The 25,217-nt window shown below is 46.1% G+C and overlaps 1 protein-coding gene across 1 annotated transcript in view; it reads left to right on the top strand.

Annotated features, from left to right (window-relative positions):
• Positions 1-25,217, top strand: part of akna (AT-hook transcription factor) — a 140,476-nt gene that overhangs the window by 12,298 nt on the left and 102,961 nt on the right. The window contains exon 2 of the mRNA XM_067969615.1: positions 9,331-9,471. The gene's annotated coding sequence lies outside the window, so the exon portion shown is untranslated. The remainder of the gene's footprint in view (positions 1-9,330; positions 9,472-25,217) is intronic.

The following is a 25,217-nucleotide window of genomic DNA, read 5'->3' as shown; positions in this document are numbered from 1 at the left end:
GGTTTGCGACCACCGGAGGAGGTTTCTGCAGGTGTGCGCCAAATTCCCTGAGAGCTGCCATGATTCCTTCATTTTCTGTGTGAATCCAACATCCTGGCCCTCTTCCATGCACAAGACAGATTTAAGGCCTGGCTCCTTGGAGACAAGGGATACCCCCTGGAGACGTGGCTCATGACAGCTGTGAGGAACCCCACCAATGAGGCACAGCGGTGGTACAATGACCGTCACATCTCCATCAGGCCTGTCATTGAACAAGCCTTGGAATGCTGAAGATGAGCTTCAGGTGCCTGGATCGATCTGAGGGAGCCCTTCAGTGTGCACCAGCGAGGGTGTGTAGAATAACACTCCTGTGCTGCGTCCTGCACAACATGGTTCAACAGAGAGGTTACCATGGATGAGGTCCCACGTGCTCATGAAGCAGCCGCATCTGCCATCAACATTGAAGAAGACGAAGAAGAGGAGGAGGAGGAAGGGGACGATGGGCGAACCATTGGCAGAGCAGCGTCTCACCTGGCTGCTCGTGATGCCAGGGAGTCACCCATATTTGATCGATTCTCATAGGGAGATCTGCAAAGTGTCAATGGTCAAGTGCTCAGACCACCTGGAATGACCACCAACACTAGCACTGCCCACCCCAGGTTGCACAAAACTTTCCTACTAGGAACATAGGAACAGGAGTAGGCCATTCAGCCCCTCGTGCCTGCTCCGCCATTTGATAAGATCATGGCTGATCTGTGATCTACCTCCATATACCTGCCTTTGGCCCATATCCCTTAATACCTTTGGTTGCCAAAAAGCTATCTATCTCAGATTTAAATTTAGCAATTGAGCTAGTATCAATTGCCATTTGCGGAAGAGAGTTCCAAACTTCTACCACCCTTTGTGTGTAGAAATGTTTTCTAATCTCGCTCCTGAAAGGTCTGGCTCTAATTTTTAGACTGTGCCCCCTACTCCTAGAATCCCTAACCAGCGGATATTCCCCTAAATATCTTATAAACTTCGATCAGATCACCCCTCAACCTTCAAAACTCTAGAGAATACAACCCCAATTTGTGTAATCTCTCCTCGTAACTTAACCCTTGAATATGCCTGTTGTAAGTGCACCCAATGGGTGGCATCAAGTCTTGCCAATCATGATGAAGCACATGAAAGGGCGTTTTCACAAAAGGGGCTCAAGAATGGGCAAATCGTGGCAGTGGTGGTGAGAATAATAATATTTAATGTGCATTTAACCAAAACCAAATATAAATGAAAACACAACATTCTTGTGCATACCCTTGGTGATTATAAAACTTTAGACTTCCTCTTCCTACCGCTTCTACATGGTGCATCCCCTGTGGCTTCATCAGAGATAGTGGCAGATTGCTCAGACTCATGCCCGGGCTGCTGAGATGCTTTTGGCCTACGACCTCTGAGTTTTGGAGCCCATGAGGGCCCCGCCAAAGACTGCTCCACCTGGACCTGGGCAGGGGCAGACTCTGCCATTTAGGGAGGAGGCAGCATTGCGGGTACCAGTTGAGTGGAGCAGCGGGTGAGATGTGGGGGCCCTTTGAGTGGAGTCCCCACTTCCATGTCCCCTTTCGCTATCATCCCTCTCCTGGGCCAGGGCCACATCTCTGTTACCACCCTGCTGGACAACATTTTGGAGGACATGTGTGATGCCTTGTAAGGCCAGTGCTAATGTTTCTGTCCACCTGTTTAAGGTGGCAGCATGTTGTTCACCCTGAGTCCGCACGGCCGTTGCCAGGGCCTGAATGGACTCATTTGTGAGCCGCACACGAAGCGCAATGGAGGCTGCCGTTCCCTCCATTGCAGACATTCTCACACTTATCTGCGCCACCAGTCCACTAATGCTGGAGGTGGACTCCTCCATCCTCTGCGCTAATGTGGAGACTGAGCGTGGCACGTCTTCCAGTACGTCGCAAAGGCTCAGCATCTGTACCAAGCTGAGCAGAGCTTGGAGAGGAGTGCGCCCACCGACACGGACTCTCCACCACTGCCCCTGCCACCAGTGTCTGCTCGTGCTCTCTTGTGTATGGTGGCTCACCAGGTGACAACCCAACTACCTCTCTAATAGGTCCCATCGAGGTGTGAGTATCAGCGCTGGTGCATGACTCATTAAGATGTGACGGCGCGCCCTCAGAGGTAGGGAGCTCCTCTGAGGAATCGCCCTCGTCCACATCTTCAGTCCTTGTGGAACAGAACATAGAGCAATATTAAGATTCATCACAGAAGTAATGTTGCGATGAGCATACTGAGGTGTGCAACAGGTCAATCATTGCTAACATCAATCCACGTTGTGTGTGAGGGATGTTAATGTTCTGTCACCAGATGTTTGCGGGGTGCCAGTCTCGGTATCCTCACCATTCGGCTAATTTCCAAGGCCTCCTCCTCCGCCTCTGTAAAGGCCACGATTTGTGGAGTCCGACTCCTCTCCCTTGCATTTTGCGCTCTCTCCTACAAGGGGAGAAAGTACAGATGTGTTGAGTGAGTGAGGGTGACGGGGTCACCCGATAGATGCATTGCTCTGGGTCAGGCTGACAATGAGTGAGATGCATCAGAGGGTGACTATCAGACAGATTGATCACATTGCATCAGGATTGGGGTGAGCGGGAGAGGTGGGTGCACCAATTGTGAAGGGGGGGGGGGCGGGTGAAGAAGTGCAAAGAAATTGAAGGTAATTGACACTGAGCCTTAAGTGGGTGTGAGGAGTGATGTGATGGAGTAGGGTCCTCAATGCAATGTGAGGGGGGTAATGTCCACCACAGAATGCAGGTAAATCAGTAACTGTACTCACTTTTCCTGACCTGGTTAGGTCATTAAATCACTTCCTGCACTGCGCCCAAGACCTGGGCACCGTGCTCTTGCTGCTGACCTGTTCTGCCACCTCCAGCCACACCTTCTTGGTGGCAGAACCAGGTTTCTTCCTCCTGTCAGGTGGGTATAACAACCTCCCTTCTGCTTCTCACAGCAGCCAGTAGGATCTCCAGGGGGGCATCTGAGAACCTGGGTGCTGCCTTTCCTCCATGATGTTCCATTCTGCTTTTTACTCCTTTCTCCTTCAAAATGCATTGTTGCACTGGCTCTTTAACTAGTGGGCTTTAAATTGTGTCATACAGGTGCGCAGCTTGAGGACGCAAAACCTGGAAGTTGAATTAAGTGGCTTCAATTGAGTCACGATCGCTCGGGAACACACACAAAATTTTTTTCCGTGATTCCCACTTGCTTATTGACCCTCCCCCCGTGAGATCCCGCCTCATTGTTAAAATTTAGGCCCAAATATCAGGAAATTGTGGAATTTATACACTTTCTAAGATTTACTACTTACAAATATTTTGTTGACGCAAAACCAGCTGAAAGCACATTGAGTAAATGTAACTGCCCTTGGCACTTTTTTTGTGACAAAGCGTATGAAAATGAATTGTTCGACCTGCAAACTGATATTATGGATTGAAGTCAATAAAACTGAATCAAACAACGACACTTTCCAATGTTGCTTCACACCATCATCGAATGAACGAAAGATATTGCATCTTTCTATTTTTGTTCTGTATTGCAGCTGCGTCACGGCTGGCAGGTTGCGGCTTGCTGTTGGCCAATTCAAGGATTAGCGTATCTGCCTTTTGACACATTTTCTCCACCAAGGGTCCCACTCCCCTCCTCCTGATGCTCATCCGCCTGAAACTTTGGAGGTGGGCAGGTTACTTAACCGGTGCCCGGTGCTCATCGTTGACCAGACACAGGTGGCACCGCCTGCTGTCAGGTTTTAACACCTGACCTGACATCAATCTTGTCCACAGTGTCCTTTCTGTCAATCTTTCCCTATTTTGACAATGTCCATCATATGTTTCTCTCCCTGATTATTTTCTCCCACCCTGTCTCTCAGTTTCTGCCTCTCCTGATCACACTCTCTTCCAGTTAATCTTCATCTGTCCTTGACAGCTTATCTCAGCTGTCCATACTAGACTGAGGCCCAATACTGAGTCAATTTAAGTGTTAAGCCAAATGCTTTTTGCTTGGCTTCTGTTGCACAGCATTTTCGTCCTAGAAAACAATCAATGCGGAAAGCCCTTTCTGAAAATATGACGATAGCTTTTATAAGAACAAGTGTGCTTAGTAATAGTGCCACGTTTCAATAAGACTAAATATTTATAAATAAAGTGAAATTTTCGTTGGGGTAAAATTGAAAGAAAACTGCCTTTTTAATGGTTGCGTTTAGTTAAAACTGTGCTTATCTTTTGTAAAGATGCAGTTTACAATGAGTAATAGTAAAGGACGGAACTCCAGAGTTGTAATGGAAAGCAGTTTGGAGTGTTTGTGTCCAATTGGCACGGGCAGCCTTTTATTTCTCTTCTCAATGTTTTTTATATAGCCTGGTATTTCTTGCTGATATCACTTGAATCAGCTTGTAGTGCATACATCAGTATTTGTGAATTACTTCCCAAACATTATGGGCGCTAAATTGGGCCATGTAGCGCCCGTTGTTTCGGCCCTATGCGGCCTCCAGGAGATCCAAAATGGCGTCTTGGATGCATAATGCACCGGATGCCATCTTGGTAAAGGGTTTAGCGCATGCACAAATAACGAATGCCGGCATCATGTAAACTAGGGAGAAAATGCGTATGATCAGTGTGCAATGCCGATTTAAAGTGATACACATCATTTTGGCACTTAACGCTCCACTCAACACAGTGTCTTAACCACAACCATCTCAACATGCCTTAGAGTGCCCGGAGGACCCCCCCACCAGTGCTATTTAAAGGGACCATGCAAGATTTACAGGTTAGTTGTTGAATTATTGCCTCTGGCTGCTGATGCATTTGCAACTGTTTTTGGAGGTCATCGATACATGAATACTAGGACATAGCCTAACATTTAGAACCAGGATGTGCAGGAGTGAAGTTAGGAAACGCTTGAACACGCAAAGGGTGGAAGAAGCTTGGAATGCTCTTCTGCAAACGGCAGTTGATGCAAGCTCAATTGTGAATTTTATATCTGAGATTGATAGATTTTTGTTAACCAAGGGTATTAAGGGATATGGGGCTAAGGTGGGTATATGGAGTTAGGTCACAGATCAACCATAATCTCATTGAACGGCGGAACAGGCTCGAGGGGCTAAATGCCACTGCCACTTGCTGTCTCCTGTTATGTGCCACTTTCTCCTGCTAGAAAACGGGACGTGTGTCTGGGTGATGTGCCTGTTATAGTTGAATAGTTGCCAATGTGTGTGGCCTGTGAGTTGTGGGTGTGGGCTTGCAACACTGGCAATGTGTAAGGGTGAGAGGAAGTAACTGATTGGAAGAGTTGCATAATGATGGGAAGAGTTTGTTGTTATGTTGGTGATGGGAGGTGTAGTGCGTGGAGCAGTGGATGCGGCTAGTGGTGCAGTTGGTAGGTGATGTCACTTGACAGTTGACCTCACTCACCTTGACCACTCGTGTCAAAGCACTGAACTTCTTCCTGCACTGCATCCATGTTCGTGGTGCTATGTGCCTGGCATTGACTGCATCCCCTACTGCCTCTTGAGCATATGTCTGGAGGGCCTCTTGCCCCTTCCACCCTCCCCCCCGTTGTGGATATAGGATGTCCCTCCTTCTGTCCACCTCTTGCACCAAGGCCTCTAGTGCATCAGCCGAGATCCTTGGTATACACTCTCTCGCAGGCCTGGTATCAACTCAGACCGGCAGATTGGTGAGGTCTGGCATGCAGATTGGAGGATGTGGGATTTAGTCGTGCGCAACCTTTATTCAATGTTTGAAAATAACTCAACAGTTTGTAAACATAGGGACGCGACCTGTATTTGTGTTTTACGTGTTTTACGATTTCTGATCTCCGTTCAGACTCCATGCAGACCCGTACCTTATTTTTAGCAAATAACAGGTACCAGCTATCTTTAAAAGATTTTGGCTGGCTGTCAGAGAGACATCCTGCCTTTAAGAGATTCAAGCTCCCCCTGCTGGTGGAAAGTGCGAATGTCCTTGAATCCTCGTGTTTTTAACGCTTGGCTGAGATAAGTGCTGAGGCAGGACAAATGCCTCGTCCTGCCTGCGACGGAAGCAACGGGCGCAGGTTAATCGCAGATTGCGATACCCGCGCCTGGTTTCGGAGGTTAATCTATCTAATACTGGCATGTAAATCCTCTCCCACAGTTCCTCATTGTGTATCTTCAAGTCTATGTGTGTATTAGTGTGTCCGTAGACTGCTATGTGATGCATTTGCTACTTATCTATCTATTTATCCATCTATCTATCTATCATTAGAACAATTGAGTGAATGTCTTCAGTCAATATATTCAGTGTTGTTTTTGGGTTATGAATTAAACAAGGATGAGTTAGAACTAGTTTCATTTATTTTCCTGAGGGAGTTTTTCAACAAGTTTGCTTTGTAGAGATTTTTGTAAAATTAACAATTAAATCACCAGAATATCTAATGCAGCACCTGATAATACATGATTGTTTTTTAAGTCATTCTTGATTTGGAGATAGACCTTTCTCAAAATGGTGGTGGCAGAATAATATTGTAAGAGAAAAATATTTTTTTTCATATATAATTTACATACAGAAGAGATTTCTTGCTGCACAGAGCTTCCTAGTGGCCAGCACCTGCAGCTACCTCTTGACAGTTGACATAACAGTGGGAAAAGTTGACCTTGTCGTACTCATTTACAATGGTATAAAGCATGACCAAAACTCATGACAATGGGGATTAAGGTTTGTGAATAGGAAGTGCATACCTTACGCAAGATTTTTAATAATATATTAATGTATATTTGAAAATGTCTTGTCACTGATTGCCACAAATCTCATTGTCCTGAATGTCGTTCCAAAATTTTTTCAGCTGCCTTTCTTTTTTCAGTCAGTTCGTCCAGTTTCAAGATGCTGGGGGATTGGATAGGGAAAGCAGACATTGCTTTCGCGTAAGACTGTAATGGAAATCCTTTGCCTCATTGTCCTCACTGCTGCCCAGAGGTGTGCTCCCATACAGACACCGCGGTGGACCTGGTGAGGCAGTGCTCTGCAGCAGGGACATAGTTGGAGTTGGCACAGATGAGGCTGCTGCATTCAGCCCCTCCAGCCACCCATCTCAAATTGTAGATGTGTGAGAAAACGGATAGGACCAGGTAGTCACTGCAGCAGTGGACATGGCAGAAGCCAGTTGCAGGGCTATCATTTGACCAAGCACAAGGAGGGAGAAGCCTACCTCAATCATAAGAGGCTGCCACTGAAATTCAGTAACCAGCCACCTGACCTACTTACTCCTGCCACTGCGGAAGCACCTGAAAGGAGTACTATGTTAGAGCATCCAAAACATAAAACTGTAACCAAGGGGAAGCAATGGTGCAACAGACATATGCAAATCACTGATATGCTATCACGTTTGGTTGTATTTTTTTCCAGCTGTCCGGAGACTTGGAATGGTTAGAATAAGATAATAGCAAGTGAAAGGAATGGGATCCATAGTAGCAGAGTGAATGCACAGGCAAATGTTGGTGAGGATGCATTTGGCCACTGTACTGAACATATGGAGAAGACTGTGTAGCGAGTGGATGGGGCACTAAGTTAACCTCACTGTGTGGTTCTCAGTGCCTGTACAGGTAATTCAGCAGGAATCTCTTCATCTTTCTATCCCCGTCCAACTACTCCATAATTGTGCCTCTTTGGATGGCAAAGTTTTGGATTGTGCAGTATGTATTGTTAAAACCCCTTTGAATGGTCCAGGCATCTAAGGTGGTGCTCAAGTTGCCTGCAGTGTGTTAGATAATGATCCTGTGCTCTTGCTCTGTTTGGGGCTATCTCTGCAAAATCAGGAAGCAGAACTGAATTGGGTAGCCTAGATCTCACAGGAACCATCCCTGCAGTTTTCATATTCTATCAATCATCCTGGCACCTTAAGATGAAGGCATTGTGACTGCTGCCTGCAAGCAGTGCATGACCCTTTTATCATGGCCACGGATGACCTGCACCTTGATGGTATGGAAAGCCTTGTGGGGTTCATTAAGGCCATGAGATTGTGTGCAGGGGCCTGTTGGGCCACATGGGTGTCAACAATGACGCCCTGGACTTAGGGAATCCTGGCATTTGCATTCTGCTGCCCATGGGGAAAAGTGGTGAAATTGTTTGTTGCGATGAACAAGACATCAGTCGCCTGTTGATTTATTTGCAAACTGCAGGAGATAGTTTTGATGTCCTCTGTCGCAGCTTGGATTCAGCCAAATGCCTGAAATTCAGGGTTGACCTTAACAACCACTGACCATGGTGAAGGTTAGTTGGAAGTCAGAAGTTAGGTGAGAGCACAGCTCTTTCACTGCCTCCCTCGTGAAGCGTAGTCTGCGAAGGCAGTTTTCTTCTGACATTCCAAAGTAGGTATGCCTCTTCCTGGAGATGTGGCTTTGTGAGGAAGGAAAACCTACCTCTGATGCAGTCTGATTTGCCTTGCGTCCCTCTTTACATCCTCTTCTTACTCCTCCAACTAACGCAAAAATAGAGAAATCACCACTGATTTTCAATATTATAATTCAAGCAACTAAAAATCTAGTAACCAAAAACTCTTGGGGGAAAAACCTCAAAATACAATTCTAACACACAAGTGTATTAAAACGAAGCTCCCCTTTGTTTTGGCAAATGCTCCATAAATCCACCTCGAGGTCCGACTGAAAGTTCATGTAGAATGGGCAGAAGTCTGGCAAGATCGATCATCCATTTTCCCCACCCCTGATCTGGTGCCACCAGTGATGTTAACCGGAAAATATTTCCCAATGATTTGTCCCACAGTTACACAACAGTTCCAGTGACTCATCTACAGTTCAAATCTCTTTTGCGATTATTCACAGAAATATCAGTATGGTTAGATTCCAGCAGACCTCTCCCATTTTTATTTAAAACTATTTACAAAGGGGGCTCCTGCCTCAAAACACCGTAAGGTGGATATCCGTTGAATTAGATCCTTGTACAAATTGAAGGACCTTCCTACCTGTGGTTCTACAATGACTTTCTAATCCCTGTATTTTACAACTTCCATGATATATGGTGATCTGCTCACAAAACGGGAGAGAGTACTTCCTTTGAACATCCTGAGGCCAAGAAGATTTGGGACACTTGTAATAATCATTTTATTCAATGATTGAATTTTCTGCCAATTTTCCAGTGAGCTCACCTGATGAAGTAGCAAGTTAATTATTAACTTCACAATGTACCTCAGATGTAGGAGTCACCTGCAGTACCCTTATACTTGGGACAATTATGACACAGAGTGATTGAGGATTATGACAAAAGCTTTTAACATGGTTACCAGACAACACATTTTGAGTTTGTTTCCACTGTGTTAAACTAGGTTCTCTATGGACTAAAGTGGATACAGTACATGAAAGTTCAATGAACTGCAAAGAACACAAAAGATCTTCGTTAACCAAGGATTACACAACTGAAGAAACAACAATGGATTAAAGCTAAGGCTGACTTCCTTTGCATGAAGGTACTAATTGGTAATTTATCTCCTGTCAATTCGGTTTAACACTTCAACATCACAATACTCAAACTTTGTGACCGCACTGGCAGGTCTATTTGATAAACAGTTGTTCAAATTATTACTTTATTTGGTGTAGTGGTTAGACTGTTCACCATGATTTGTCAGCAGGAGTTTTGTGTGACTGAATTCATATTAAAGGCAATATGAAAATAATAGAACATGTTACTTGATGAGAATGTCATGTGCAATTTTTCACAATGAATTGGTCATTATTGACCTCATGCTTATTCTGTACAATTGATGGAAGATTTCAAAACTTGAGCTAAGCTCAAAGCTGTGAACATTTGTCAACAAGGTTATTCTCAACTGAAATCTTAGGCAGTCAACTGTTTGGCAACACATTGTGCATCTTCAGTGACTTCCTGTACAGAGCTGTACTCTGAGGGTTTTGAAGTTATAGTCCAATCAGCAGTGCATCTCATCAAATTAACTAAATAGTGGGGGTAATATTGACTTTGGGTGATAGTGTATAAGGGGCACTATCAGACCAGCCGCCCGTTATATATCTCTCCCCATTTTCATTTCCATTGAAGTCACTGTGTCTTAGTTACTAATATTAAATTCTGTATTTCTGGGGCATTTTGAACCAAGGAGGTGCTTGGCTGTCCAATTGTAGAATTTTCTTGAGGTAGCTACAGATGCATTTTCTGCCCAGAGCTGAGATGATGTAACTGTTAGCGTGTCAAGTGAGTGAGTGGTTGAATGGGTCTGAGCTGCTTTTTTAAATTGAATCTATACATTTGGGACCAACAACAGCACGTGAGAAAAAGTTACATAAAATTGGATAGTGTTGGGAGAAATGCAACTATTGGCAAGCACACTGTTCATAACTGTGTAGAAATGCTGAGAAAGAGCAAGGATACAAGGTTCAGAGAGCTCAAACTATTGCCCATCTCCGAATGGCCTGTACCAAAATTACAAAACATCAAACCTTGGATCTTGACTTTTTCTTGGGTATTTCATAGCTGGAGGTAGCATGTTAGGAATTTTGCTTTTATTTGTTGCCATTTTCACCGAAACAATATGTCATGAGCATGCCGCGCAAATTTGGTGAAGTGGATGGCAGGTGGACTGAATTCTGTACCCGTGAAAGTCAGTCGAAGTTCAAGTTACAATGATCACTTACCCCCTCTATAGTGGTGCAACACAAACAGACGTGTCACCACTAATGGAGGGAGAGGAAAGGGATGACAATACATTATTATGCATCGCACAATTGTGACCACGATGTAGCAGGAATAAATTTCACAAGACTCAGCTCCAAAACCATCTTATCAATGGACTTGGAAGCCATTTGAATTATCAGTTGTAAATTTACAAATTTTAAACCAGTCACTTGAAATTGAGCAATTTATAACCAGTAATGTTCTTGGTCCCTGTTATGGTGGGGGAAGAGGGGAGGCATTCTGTGCTAAAATGATGGTTTTTGATCATTTTTATGGAGTTCAGGATGGGAAAACATGGTCCTGCAGCCCCTGGTTTAACGGACGGAATATCATCGGACATCAGGCCCACGATTTTCCAATCTGAGCACTGTTGCTCATCAGTGGTGCCCAATCATGAAATCATCCCATGCACGAACTGGTGGCCTACCTTAAAGCTTTGCTGGTTCTGTGACTGTTAGGGAAATTTGAGCCAGCTCTGAATGTTTGAAGTTTAATAATGCCAGGAGAAGATTTCTTCTGTGTGCTTTGTATAATGAAATTATAAACACTTTCTTAATACAAAGGTTAACGATTTTATTGCACATGGTACACACAGGAATTCTTATCCCACTGTTAGATAAGAAAGCTAACTTACACTCCCACCATTAGTGGACATAGGTAATGAGAGCTAGCTGGCATTGTGCCACAGGATAATGCGTAGGTTTGAAGGCTATGGTCGTAGAGATAATGTCACAGATTACAAGAATGAAATTTTGAGTGGTCTGTAAAGTTACTTGTCCAGTGATACTTGATCTATGCCAACTGGTGTTCTTTATCTTGTATCCCATTTGTTTTGTACAGTCGTTTAAAAATGATGCCTTTAAGTCAAATTCATTATAGTGTGACCTGTTGTAATGACATCATGGGACTGCAATGACAATGGGTCTTTATGATATTGACAACATGTGACTGGACGTGCAGGGTTTTATAGTAACTAAGGTTTTCAGACGGAAGTGTCCCAGCTCCAGAAAAGCATGCAGGATCTGCTCCAGCTGCAGTTGATGGGGGTCGATGTTGGGGAGGAACTCTGAGAGGTGAAGGGCCAGCAAGCCTCGATCTTCACCTCCGAGGCCTCCAAGATCATCCTCCAGTCCAGAGTCTGCTCCGTGGAGCAGGACGAGAAGTGCTCGCGCTTCTTCTTCCAGAAGCTGCACAGAGAGACCTCTGTGATCAGCAGCCTGAAGGAGGAAGTCGGCTTGATGATGTCATCGCAGGCCGACATACTGAGGATCAGCAAATCCTCTTATGCCGGGCTGTATGACGTGAAGCCCACAGACAGCACGGCCTCCCAGTCCTTCCTGTCCTCTATCATAGAGGTCTTAGAGGACAGCGAGCAGGAGAGCACGGATCGGCTTTGACTTTGGACGAGCTGACAAAGGCAGTCCGGTCCTTCAAGAAGAATAGAACTCCCGGAAGCAACGGCTTACCGGTTGAGTTGTACTTGGATCTGTGGGACTGGATAGGCCCAGACCTACTGGAAGTGTATCGGGTTATGCTTCTGGCAGGCAGCATTTCAGAGTCCACGAGGAAAGGCGGAAGGGGGAGAGGGAAGAAATCAGAAATTGGCAACCCATTTCCTTGCTAAATATTGACAAGATTCTGTCGAAGGCCATCGCCAACTGGCTCAAGTCTGCTCTGGAATGGGTGATCCACCCAGATCAGACCTGTACTGTACCCGGCAGGAAGATCTCTTATAGCCTTGGGCTGCTCAGGGATACGATTGCCTGGACTAGGAGAAGGCCTTCGGTTGCCTGGACCAGGAGAAGGTCTTCGACAGAATATCGCACACGTACATGGTGGACGTGCTCTTCAAAATGGGGTTTGGGAAGGGAATCCGCGATTGGATCCGACTGCTCTACACGGACATCCGTAGCACAGTCCTAATTAACGGGTGGGAGTCAGAGATCTTTCTGATTAGATCCGGAGTCAGGCAGGGCTGTACTCTCTCCGCGGTCTTGTTCGTATGTTGTATCGAGCCATTTGCCGTGTCCAGCAGGAAGGACGCAGGTATCGGGGGTGACGATCCCAGGCAGCGAAGGCTCTCAGGTTAAGGCCTCCCTGTACATGGATGACGTTACCGTCTTTTGCTCTGATCAGTAGTCGGTCCACAGGCTGATGGGCGTCTATGACCGTTTCAAGCTGGCCTCGGGGGCCAGAGTGAACCAAAGTAAGATTGAGGCCATGTTCTTTGGCAGGTGGAAGACCCGATCCTTTGTCCCCTTAACCGTCAGCTCCGACTACCTGAAGGTGCTGCGGATCTGGTTCGGGGGGCTCCAGGCGTGCACCAAAAACTGGGACGAGCGAGTCGCCAAGGCCAAACAAAAGCTTGCTATGTGGGTGGGATGCTCCCTCTCCGGGAACCTGGTGATAAGGTGTGAGGTACTCGCGGTGTTGCTCTATGTGGCCAGGGTCTGGCCCATTCCCCACAACTCCACCGTCACGGTCACCTGAGTTATCTTCCACTTTGTCTGGAGATCAAGGTAGAACGTGTCCGCAGGGTCACCATGAACAAGCCTCCATACAAAGTGGGGAAGAGCGTCCCCAATGCCGCTCTGATCCTGATGGTCACCTTTGTGTGTGGCTGCCTCAGGATGTGTGTAGAGCCCCAGTACACAAACACCAAGTCACTTCGTGCTGAGTTTCTACCTGTCCAACACACTGAAAAGGCAGGGTTTGGCCGAGCAGACGTAGGAGGTCCCATCCAGCTGGACTGTACCCCACCACCTGCCCCAGGTGGAGAAGTTCCTGAGGAGGAACCCTTTCGACCAAAAGGCTATCAGACAGTGGTCGACATGGAACGTTCTAAGAGTCCTGCAAGGAAAGGAGAAGATGGATCCGATGGGGCAGTTCCCCGACCAGACGGTCGGTGCCATTTGACAGAACGTCTCGTCGCCAGAATTGACCAACAGGCACCAGGTTGTAGCCTGGATGGTGGTGAGAAGGACCCTCCCAGTGCGGTCCTTCCAACACGCACGGAATCTCAGCACCAGCGTGAGCTGCCCATGAGGCTGCAGCGGGGAGGAGACTGTCGTCCACCTCCTGATGATGGACTGCCCCTTTGCGCAGAGGGTGTGGAGAGAGATGCATTGGTATCTGTCCTGGTTCATCCCCAACAGTTCGGTAACACAGGACACTGTGCTATACGGGCTGTTCCCCGGGACGCACACTGAGACAGTTATCACCTGTGGCTGGAAGACCATCAACTCGGTGAAGGAGGCCATTTGGTCCACCCAAAATCTGCTGGTCTTCCAGCTGAAGGAGGTGCCCACTTTGCTGACTGGCACACTCCAAGGTCCAGGAGTACGTGCTGTGGGACGCACTGAAGCGAGGTGCAATCTATGCAAAGGCTCTCTAGGGAAAGGTCACTGTGTAAGGCCATCCCACCTTCTATTGTGCAGAATGTATTAGCAGATATGTACGGAGTTTAAATTGTAACATTGGAATCGTATTGTGTACGAACTGTGTTATATTGTTTTGAATTGTATCGTCTTGGAATTGCGGTATCTTTAAATTAAATGAAATAAAGTATATTGTGAAATATAAAAAAGTTTTATAGTAACTATGAGGCCTTGTATCAACAACATGTGACTGGTTTACTAAGGCTATTAAAACATAAATGGGACCTTGCTCTCTGTCCCTTTGTTGCAGTGTAAAACATTTAGGACTGTTTCCGGCAGGGATACATAATGGCTGAGGTGTGGCACCGAGCAATTTCTAGCAATTAGGTAATAAATTGCCCACTATCTCCACCCATCCGATAAATAATGGAAATAATCGAATCTGCCTCATGAGACTTCGACTCTTATATAGTCTATCAATGAAACGTGAGGCTTTTAAAAAAATCAAATAATGTTATCCATCTTGTCATTAAAATTGTGGGGCGAAATTGGGCCGTGTAGCGCTAATTTTGCAAGCGCTACGCAGACACCTAAGCCCCAAAAATGGGGTCCGAGATGCACGCGGACATGTCTGGCGTGAACTCCGCAGGAAGCCATCTTGGTAAAGGGGTTTGTGCACACACACCGAACGACCGCCAGCAGCATATAGGGTAGGGAGATTACAATGCGAATCAGTATGCAATGCTGATTTAAAGGGACCGCTGCTATTTTGGACCTCCACACTCCATCCAACACACTGTCTTAACCTCGCACAGCTGAACACGATTTAAAGGGCATGAGGGCCCCCCCATCAGCGCTATTTAAAGGGATCATGCCGGAGTTACAGGTTAGTTGCTGGATTATTTCTTCGGGCTACTGATGCATTTGTACATGTTTTTAGAGGTTTCCTATACTTGGATCAAGTTTCAATACTCTGCAGGGAGTGGGCTGGCTGGCTGACTGGCAACTACAAGGGCATTGGCAGAGTGGCAGGGGTGGGAGCAGGAATGCTGACATCCTGAGAGCCACTGCCACTTGCTGCCTCCTGTTATGCACCACCTTCTCCTGCAAGAAAGAGGGAAGTGTGTCAGTGAGAGTCCTGCAAGATGCTTAGGTGATGTGGCTGTCATGGTTGAATAGCTGCCAGTGTGTGTGAGACCTGTGAGTTATGAGTGTGAGGCTTGTAACAGTGGTAATGTGTGAGGGTGAGATGAAGCATCAGAATTGAAGAGTTGAGTACTGATTGAAAGAGTTTGTTGGTCGGTGGGTGATGGGAGGTATAGTGTGTGGAGCAGTGGATGAGGCAAGTGGTGCAGTTGGTAGGAGATGCCACTTGAAAGTTGAACTCACTCACCTTGACCACTCGTGTCAAATCATTGAACTTCTTCCTGCACTACATCCATGTTCTTGAGGCTATGCTCCTGGCATTGACCTGTCTGTTGCTTCCTCCAGCTGCCTCCAGAGCATATGTCTGGAGGGCCTTCTGCCCCCCTGGAGATATAGGATGCCCCTTCTTCTGTCCACCTCTTGCACCAAGGCCTCTTGTGGATCATCTGAGAACCTTGGTACATGCTCTCTCGCAGGCGCAGCACAGATTTATTTCCCAATGGACTTCCAGCACTTCCTGCAGCCACCGTGCACCTTTAAGAGGTGCAGGCTGCCTTTAAGTAGTTCGAGTCACTCCCAATATATCGGGGCCCCCTGCTGATGCATGCAGCCAATCAATTGCATGCAGCAATCATTGAAATCATCAGGCAGCACAAATGTTACGTGCTGCCTGCATCGCAACGAACGGGCGCTGGTTAATTGTGCACCGCGATGCCAGCGCCCGTTTTCAGGGGTAAGCGAATATAACCGCCGTGTTTTTAAACAATTAACGGCTGTTTTTTATGTAAGCAATATGATTGACAGGTGGGCCAAAACTGAGCTCAGTGCTTGGCCTGATTTGCAGCACGTGGACTCCAGTTATAAAAGTGAGGCCCCTGAGGAATGGTTACACTGCAACTTTCCCATCGTGGCAAAATGGTTTCTGTTTTACAACAAAGCAAAATTGATAGTGCAACTCAGGCATCAGGTCCTGATCTGACCTCGGGAAGCCCAAATTGATAGTGCAACTCAGGCATCAGGTCCTGATCTGACCTCGGGAAGCCCAAATTGATAGTGCAACTCAGGCATCAGGTCCTGATCTGACCTTGGGAAGCCCCTCTCCCACTGCTTGGCTTGGCATTGCGTAGAGTACTATTTCAGTGCGTCAAGCTGGGTTTGAAAGGGGCTGAGTAAACACTATTTTTAATGCTTTGAGAAGGTGGATACTTATCGCCCATGTACAGGAGAGGAACTCTGCGTGTAAGCACAGATCTGTAAGCAAAGCTCTCTTCAAATAGCAAGCATATGATTCACAGCCAGGCAATGTAACAGGTCTTGCCGACTGCAGATCAAATTGTCAGGCTCAGATTGGTAACATGGTACAATGCTCATCGATGATGGCTCAGTGGCAGCACTCTCACCTCTGAGTTAGAAGGTCATGGATTTATCCACTCCAGGACTTGAGTGCTTAATGTAGGCCAAGACTTCAAAGCAGTAATGAGGGAATGATGCATTCTTTGAGGTGCACAAGACATTAAACTGAGGACCCGAGCATCAGAATGAAACGTTCCGGCCTGGAATAATTTCAGCTCATTGGACAGTTTTGTCACTCCAGCTGAATCCAGTATCAGCCTCTTCTGCATCAGTTTCCCCGACAAACTCTAATCCTTATAAAGTAGTGCAATAAGATTGCAAGTCGATCGATTTTTTTGCTTTGACGAAATCAGTGACAAATTGAAGATGCTGTGACTTGTCTTGTGATCTGTCAAGTAGTGGAGGAATTCTGATATGTTTGATACAGACAATCTGTTACTCTGATAAAACCCGCTTCCTTGGTAAAATGCACTTCTGGGAAGCTGCGAGCAAACACCATTAAAGTCTCTGAATGAACACTGTGTCAAGACCTACACTGTTACTCTTTGAAGAAGAAAAGGACGAGGGCCTGCTGTTTGACTAATGTTGTTGAGTGGCTTTGATTGCCTGCTATTCATTGAAGTAGCAAGGATTTTGAGCTTGACAAATATTAACTCTTGTGATGTATTTGTGTATTTCTTATATTTAACGTAAGATGTTTGATTATTCTGATAAAATCCACTTCCTCAGTAAAATGCACATTGGGAAGCCATGAGTAAACACCATTAAAGTCTCTGATTGAATACTGTGTCAAGACTTGTTGTCAGCTTGTCAGATTACAGATAAACAGCTTTCAGCAGGACTGGTGTTTTCAGAAAGGGACACGAGGAGCTAAAGTTGCCTGGGACCTCAAGCTGGTGACATCATGGTGGCTTCCTGTCCTCCCCACTCCGCCTGCCCAAATCGTGCCCCGAGTTAAAATCGGGCCTTGTATTTATCTTCACTGATTTCATGGTGTTATTTCTCCTGGCCTGTTGAGCAGGGCAATTTGATTATTCAGTTGTGTGTTTCTTACGAGGTGTAGCAGTGTCTTGCTGGAAGAGACCTAGAAGATTGAGGGAACAAAAAGTCAGCTTCAAACATAATGGCAGCTAGAACGGATCAATTCGCTGAAGTCAATTGGGAACTTTCTTGTATCCATTTATAAGATAGTGCTGTTGTCGGGGGGAGGGGGGGGTTAAACTAATTTGGCAGGTGGGTGGGCACCAGGATGTAGCATTGGAAAGGAGAAACAAGGTGCACAATGAATTGGGAGAGAAAGATAACATTAGAATAAGGAATAGTTTGGTAGTAGGTGGGACCAGACTAAGAGAGAGTACAAGAAAGTCTAAGGTTGGTTTATAGTGCATGTGTGTAAGTGCACGGAGCATCTTAAATAAGGTTGGTGAGCTGCAGGTGCAATTAGTCACATGGGAATATGATGTTGTGGCGATAATGGAGAACTGGCTCAAAAAAGGGCAGGATTGGGTACTAAATATTCCTGGACACAAGGTGTTCAGGAAAGATAGGGAAAGAAAGAAAGTTGGGGGGGCCGGGGTGGGTGGCAGTATTGATTAGGGAGAATATTGCAGAGCTGGAGAGAGAGGATGTCCTGGAGGGGTCAAGGACAGAATCTATTTGGTTAGAGTTAAGAAACAATAGTGGTGCCATTACACTACTGGGTGTATCCTATAGGCCACCAACTAGTGGGAAGGAGATAGAGGAACAAATTTGCAGGGAAATTACAGAGAGGTGCAAAAGCCATAGTGTAGTGATAATGGGGGACTTCAACTATCCTAATATAGACTGGAATAGTAATAATATAAGGGGCAAAGAGGGGGAGGAATTTTTGAAATGTGTTCAGGAGAACTTTCTTGACCAGTACATTTCCGGCCCAACAAGGAAGGAGGCATTGCTGGACTTGGTTCTGGGGAATGAGGCGGGCCAAGTGGAGCAAGTGTCAGTGGGGGAACATTTAGGGAACAGCGATCATAGTATCACAAGGTTTAGAATAGTGATGGAAAAGGACATGGACCACTCTAAAGTACAAATACTCAATTGGAGGAGGGCCAATTTCAGCGGGATGAGAACTGATCTGGCCCAGATAAATTAGAATCAAAGATTGGCAGGTAAAACTGTAATTGAGCAATGGGCGGCCTTTAAGGAGGAGATGGTTCAGGTATAGTCTAGGTACATTCCCACGAGGGAGAAAGGTAGGGCAATTGAAGCCAGAGCTCCCTGGAGATAGAGAGTAAGATGAAGCAGAAAAAAAGGGGCATATGACAGATGTCAGGTTGATAACACAAGTGAGAACCAGCTGAATGTGGAAAGTTCAGAGGGGAAGTGAAAAAGGAAATAAGAAGGGCAAAGAGAGAGTATGAGAATAGACTGGCAACAAACATAAAGGGGAATCCAAAAGTCTTCTATAGGCATATAAAGTGCTGAGTGCACTGGATACAGCAAAGGCTATGGGCCCCGACAACATCCCAACTGTAGTGCTGAAGACTTGTGCTCCAGAACTAGCTGCGCCTCTAGCCAAGCTGTTCCAGTACAGCTACAACACTGGCATCTCCCCAACAATGTGGAAAATTGCCCAGGTATGTCCTGTCCACAAAAAGCAGGACAAATCCAATCTGGCCAATTACCGCCCCATCAGTCTACTCTCAATCATCAGCAAAGTGATGGAAGGTGCCGTCGACAGTGCTATCAAGCGGCACTTATTCACCAATAACCTGCTCACCGATGCTCAGTTTGGGTTCCGCCGGGACCACTCGGCTCCAGACCTCATTACAGCCTTGGTCCAAACATGGACAAAAGAGCTGAATTCCAGAGGTGAGGTGAGAGTGACTGCCCTTGACATCAAGGCAGCATTTGACCGAGTGTGGCACCAAGGAGCCCTGGTAAAATTGAAGTCAATGGGAATCAGGGGGAAAACTCTCCAGTGGCTGGAGTCATACCTAGCACAAAGGAAGATGGTAGTGGTTGTTGGAGGCCAATCATCTCAGCCCCAGGACATTGCTGCAGGAGTTCCTCAGGGCAGTGTCCTAGGCCCAGCCATCTTCAGCTGCTTCATCAATGACCTTCCCTCCATCATAAGGTCAGAATTGGGGATGTTCGCAGATGATTGCACAGTGTTCAGTTCCATTCGCAACCCCTCAGATAATGAAGCAGTCCGAGCCCGCATGCAGCAAAACCTGGACAACATCCAGGCTTGGGCTCATAAGTGGCAAGTAACATTCGCACCAGACAAGTGGCAGGCAATGACCATCTCCAACAAGAGAGAGTCTAACCACCTCCCCTTGACATTCAACGGCATTACCATTGCCGAATCCCCCACCATCAACATCCTGGGGGTCACCATTGACCAGAAACTTAACTGGACCAGCCGTATAAATACTGTGGCTACAAGAGCAGGTCAGAGGCTGGGTATTCTGCGGCGAGTGACTCACCTCCTGACTCCCCAAAGCCTTCCCACCATCTACAAGGCACAAGTCAGGAGTATGATGGAATACTCTCCACTTGCCTGGATGAGTGCAGCTCCAACAACACTCAAGAAGCTCGACACCATCCAGGTCAAAGCAGCCCGCTTGATTGGCGCACCCCATCCACCACCCTAAACATTCACTCCCTTCACCACTGGCGCACAGTGGCTGCAGTGTGTACCATCCATAGGATGCACGGCATCAGCTCGTCAAGGCTTCTTCGACAGCACCTCCCAAACCAATGACCTCTACCACCTAGAAGGACAAGAGCGGCAGGTACATGGGAACAACACCATCTGCACGTTCCCCTCCAAGTCACTCACCATCCCGACTTGGAAATATATCGCCGTTCCTTCATCGTCGCTGGGTCAAAATCCTGGAACTCCCTTCCTAACAGCACTGTGGGAGAACCTTCACCACACGGACTGCAGCGGCTCAAGAAGGCGGCTCACCAACACTTTCTCAAAGGCAATTAGGGATGGACAATAAATGCTGGCCTCGCCAGCGACGCCCACATCCCATGAACGAATAAAAAAAAACAGTAAACGGGTAGTAAGAGGAGGGGTGGGGCTGATCAGGGACCAAAAAGGAGATCTGCTCATGGAGGCAGAGGGCATGGCTGAGGTAATAAATGAGTACTTTGCATCTGTCTTTACCAAGGAAGGAGATGCTGCCAGGGTCTCAGTAAAGGAAGATGTAGTTGAGATAGTGGATGGGCTAATAATTGATAAAGAGGAGGTACTAGAAAGGCTAGCTGTACTTAAAGTAGATAAGTCACCCGGTCCGGATGAGATGCATCCTAGGTTGTTGAGTGAAGTAAGGGTGGAAATTGCGGAGGTACTGGCCATAATCTTCCAAACATCCGTAGATATGGGGGTGGTGCCAGAGGACTGGAGATTTGCAAATGTTTACACCCTTGTTCAAAAAAGGGTGTCAGGATAAACCCAGCAACTAAAGGCCAGTCAGTTTAACCTCAGTGGTGGGGAAACTTTTAGAAACAATAATCCAGGATAGAATTAGCAGTCACTTGGACAAGTGTGGATTGGTTCGGGAAAGCCAGCACAGATTTGTTAAAGGCAAATCGTGTTTAACTAATTTGATTGAGTTTTTTGATGAGGTAACAGAGAGGGTCGATGAGGGCAATGCGGTTGATGTGTATATGGACTTTCAAAAGGCGTTTGATAAAGTGCTTTTTTTGATATATATTAATGACTTGGGCTTGGGTGTACAGGGCACAATTTCAAAATTTGCAGATGACACAAAATTTGTAAATATATTGAACAGTGAGGAGGATAGTGATAGACTTCAAGAGGATATAGACAGGCTGGTGGCATGGGCGGACACGTGGCAGATGAAATTTAATACAGAAAAATGCAAAGTGATACATTTCGGTAGGAAGAACAAGGAGAGGCAATATAAACGAGAGGGCACAGTTCTAAAAGGGGTACAGGAACAGAGAGGTCTGTGTGCACAAATTGTTGAAGGTGGCAGGGCAGGTTTAGAAAGCGATTAAAAAAAGCATACGGGCTCCTGGGCTTTATAAATAAAGGCAAAGAGTACAAAAGCAAGGAAGTCATGATGAACCTTTATAAAACACTGGTTCGGCCACAATTGGAGTATTGTGTCCAGTTCTGGGCACCGCACTTTAGGAAAGATGTGAAGGCCTTAGAGAGGGCGCAGAAAATATTTGCTAGAATTATTCCAGGGATGAGGAACTTTAGTTACGTGGATAGACTGGAGCAGCTGGGGTTGTTCGCCTTGGAACAGAGAAGGTTGAGAGGAGATTTGAGAGAGGTATTTAAAATCATGAAGGGTCTGGACAGATTAGATGGAGAGAAACTGTTCCCATTGGTGGAAGGGTCAAGAACCAGATAACATAGATTTAAGGTGATTGGCAAAAGAACCAAAGGTGACATGAGGATAAACTTTTTTACGCAGCGAATGGTTATGATCTGGAATGCACTGCCTGAGAGGGTGGTGGAGGCAGATTCAATCATGGCCTTCAAAAGGGAATTGGATAAATACTTGAATGGAAAAAATTTGCAGGACTACAGGGATAGGGCGAGGGAATTGGGACTAGCTGGATTGCTCTTTCATAGAGTCGGTGCGGACCCGATGGGCCGAATGGCTTCCTTCCTTGCTGTAACTGTTCCATGATTCTGGGGTATGGTGTAGGTGTAAAGTGGAGCTCTGTAAATAAAGGCTTGGAAGCAACTGAAGACTAGGCTCTAGTATTCTATCCTTCTCCACCTGGCGATCCAGTTTATAACAATAAGGCCTCTTTACGGGGTCTTGTGCCTGGAAATGGGCGATAATGGACATGAACTGTCCATAAACAGCCAGCTCTGGCCCTGATCCTGAACCTGCAAAGAAAGGTACTTACCTTTTTCACGGTTACAAGTGGCACCGTATACCCCCACTGAGACCATCCAACCTGAGTGGAGATGGGAGCTGTGCCAAGGACCCATTTCTGGGCACTCCTCCAAATAGGCAGCTGCCTATTATTGAAAGAGCAGAATGAGGTGGCAGATGCAGTCATGTCACCTCCCACCTCATTTGCATAAGACTTGACTGCTTGTGCCTATTTCAGACCCAGGGACTTCACCCCCCCCTCCCCACGGGAGAAATCCCAGGGCAACACAAAGGGGCAGAGACCTGATACCAAAAATCTCCGCTTCTTTTTCCTCTGCTTTGCGCCCAGTTCCCTGGACACAAAGCAGAAGGAAACGTGCCCTCACTTTTATTTTAATGTTAAAAGTTTCCCTTTTTTGTTGGCGGGGCTTTGCGGCAGAGCTCATCTTCAATAACACAAGCCGCCTCCTCCAGGTGACTCCTGACAGGTGATTGATGGAAAGCACTTCTTCCTGTAGTTACCGGGAGCTGCAGCTTAGATACTCCAACAATAACTGGAGAAAATCAGTGATCAGAGTAGCTGCACATTGGAGGGGTAGAATTTCCACGGGGTTCTCTGATCTCCCGCTGTTTACGTCGTTTCTCCAGGGTTTCTGATGAAGATCGGTTGAATTCTGTGGAAATTCTACCCCAGAGTGTCTGCATTCTCCTTTGCACGGCTCAACATCAGGCAGATCCTGGGCATGACGATATCAGCTGTGAGCTTGCCCCCTGTATGGCCTGCCCTTTGTGTGTAAACCAGAAACAAGGCTAAAATAACCAAGTTGCTTCCCACACATGTTGTGGGGACAGACTGCCTACATCTGAATCCAAGTTTGTTGTCCCATTGCTACTGGTGCAGATGCTCTGATCACTGATATTCTCCGGTTATTGTCAGGAGTACCTGAGTTGCGGTTACAGGAGGGAGTGCTTTCCAAGCAATCTCCTGTCGGAAGTTAACTGAAAGAGGCGGCTTGTATTACTGAAGACGAGCTCTGGGGTAGAATTTCTGCAGAGTTCTACCGATCTTCGTCGGAAACCTTGGAGAATTGACGTAAACAGTGGTCGATCAGGAGAACCCCGTGGAAATTCTACCCTCTAATTTACACACATGCACAAATACACACATGCACAAACACACACACATACATGCACAAACACACACATACACAAATACACAACAGTATAATGAAAAAAATGTGGGGCTGTTTTTTCTTCCATTCACTAATTTTCACAAAAACATGAGTATAAACTGGGCAGTCATAGTGAACAGGGAAAATTTAGCCTGTGATTGTTTCTAGTACTTCGTGTCTAAAGTATAAAAGATTACTCTTTCAATCTGTCACAGAGGGTGAATTAGCATCAGAAAGTTCCCTGAAGTGGCAGCTGGATGAACCTCCTATTTCTGTAAGTCACATGATTTCTTTTATTTTTATGTAACTATGTGTTTGTGATATTTTGAGGGGGCTGCATCAATATTTTCACATTTGACAAAGGGTTGAGTGTTTTGATGTGTTTAGCAATTATATAAATCAGTGTTGAGAACCCACATCGAGCCCTCTCTCTGTGGAACGTCCTTCTTGCTATAATAGTCTCCTGTGATAGCCCAAAGACCATCTTCAAATACAGTCTGCTACATTTGTATTTAATTTTTAAATAGTATATATTTAAAGCGGCTCTACAGCCCCCATCTCCTGTCACCGATAAAGCTTTGAAATACAAACAGAGGAAACGGAAACTCTTTATTTCTGTCAGGTCGACAACACAGGAGCAGCATGAGTCATTTCCCACCCTTGTAATTTAGTTCCCTAAAGCGCCGTCTGTATGACTAGCGAGTCTTGTGGCTTGGTTTCAGATTTCCCATCTGGTCGTATTTATGTCTGAGCCCTGTCTTAAGTTTGTGCAACTTTCATCTTCCGTTTTCTTCAGAACACTATTGTTTGTGTATTCTGTTCTTTGGGGATGTGTAGGCAGGCGCACTGATATTCTCAGTAGCTTATCTTCATCCCCATGGCGGTGCCGATGACACTTAAAATGTCTTTGTTTCGAACTCGAGAGAAACTCTATTCACTGCACCTCCCTGCTGTGCAGTGATGGGCTTGCATCCTTTGTAGGATTTCAGTCCTGGAAGCGTGCCAGGAGAGCGTGTGTGTGTGTATTTGTGCATTAGACTGGAGCCATCCTATTCTCTCACTGTTGCACTGCACACAGCACACCTGCAGGGCCAGGAGACCAGACTCTGTTGCACGAGGTGAATGTTCCTGATGTGGAGACAGCAACTACTTCAACCACTGCTGAAGTCCAAACCAAGCTGAAAACTGCATCTTATGTACAATCGATCTAAGAGGCAAGTGTAAGACCGACTGCCATTTTAGTTTCTTTAGGACCAAGACAAGACTCTTATTATTTTGCTGCAATCTGTGTTTCAAGGCACTTTTCTGAATACTCTGTGCGTAGATGTTCCCGCTGTTCGTAAAGATTCATTTAATTTAACACTGTGGGATTGTGCATGCTTGCAGCAAATCTGATTACTGACGAGACAGAGATTGGGGAAGCAGCACAGACAGATCAGCTGTTTGCCAGTAAACCACTGGTTCTCTCACATTCAGTTCTGCCAAGGCAAACCCACATGAATACAGTGATTGGAACTGGAATTCTGGGTCAAATGACTGTACACGTGGGCTTAAAAACTTCACGATTCTGCCGGCTGCAGGGAGCCTTTCAGTGCTTGGTTACTGCTTTGTATTTATGTGGTTACT

This window comes from Heptranchias perlo, chromosome 31 (assembly GCF_035084215.1).
Source record: "Heptranchias perlo isolate sHepPer1 chromosome 31, sHepPer1.hap1, whole genome shotgun sequence".
NCBI classification, from domain to species: domain Eukaryota; kingdom Metazoa; phylum Chordata; class Chondrichthyes; order Hexanchiformes; family Hexanchidae; genus Heptranchias; species Heptranchias perlo.
This window is presented reverse-complemented; position numbering and strand designations above follow the sequence as displayed.